Raw genomic sequence first — 1091 nt, 5'->3', positions numbered from 1 at the left:
CACCACAGCTCAAAGACGTCAATTATCCTTCTATAGACACTGAAAAATTTTAGGACGTTTCAAATTATCCATTTCAAGAAAATTACATATTTTTTGCTTTTATTTTAAAATAAATGTTCAGCATTTTGTTTGTTAGACAAAAACTTTCAAATAAGTAAAAAGTTATATAGATTGTGACTCAAAGTTTTCCTTCTAAAAACTGTATTTCATAAAGTATTTTATAATAGTTGAAGTACTATCCTTTCTTACATTCATTTTATGTCCTTACATATTGTTGAGAAGACAGAATTGTTGATCTAAAGAGAAAAAGAGAGAGATTTTTAGGAATTTTTTTTTCTGGCTAAATATTATCATTTCAGACTTGCTATATTTCGTTTAATAAACAAGTATTTTAGCTACATATCTCTATTGGCCTAGTTGAATAGAAAGTTATTTCACCCACCAAGCCAAAGGTGGGTGACTTTAATCTGTGGGCCCTCAAGCTTGGTTTTAATTGTTTTTAGTTAAACATTCTTCTAAGTGGTATAGTACTGGTCTGTCCATTTGCTGTACGGAGGTAACTCGTGGTTGCTGTGATGCTACACACTGGACACTGATGTGTCAGTTTCAGTAATGGTTACCCATGGTGGACAGTGTTTGGTGGAGCTCCCAGATTAAAACAAGCTTGGAAGCAGGAGTGGCATCCACCACTTCTGAAATGTTGTTTCTGGAAACTCTATGAACTTGGAGAAACAATGAAAGTTATACAAGTGTTCAGGTCTTTGTTCATAAGGTTGCTATGAGTCATCTATGACTCAATGGCACTTAACAAAAACAACATTTATGAAAGAAAGTAACCATTCTCTATTAATACTCCTTATTCCTTTTAAAAACTCAATACTGTTTATTTCAGTGAGTTGGGTGGAGATAGCCTTGTTGACATAAAAATCTATTCAATTTCCACTCTTTTCTTTCTTCAAATTCTGCATATGTGTGTGTGTGTATGTGTATATATATATATAATGTTGTGAAGGACAGGATAATATCCATATGAATACAAGAAAGACTCACTAACACAATTGTTATTCAAATATATGCTACTACATCTGGAG

The sequence above is a fragment of the Elephantulus edwardii genome, unplaced genomic scaffold, assembly GCF_000299155.1.
Source record: "Elephantulus edwardii isolate Elephantulus edwardi_28Jun2011 unplaced genomic scaffold, EleEdw1.0 scaffold00110, whole genome shotgun sequence".
NCBI lineage: Eukaryota > Metazoa > Chordata > Mammalia > Macroscelidea > Macroscelididae > Elephantulus > Elephantulus edwardii.
Note: the sequence above shows the minus strand (reverse complement) of the source record.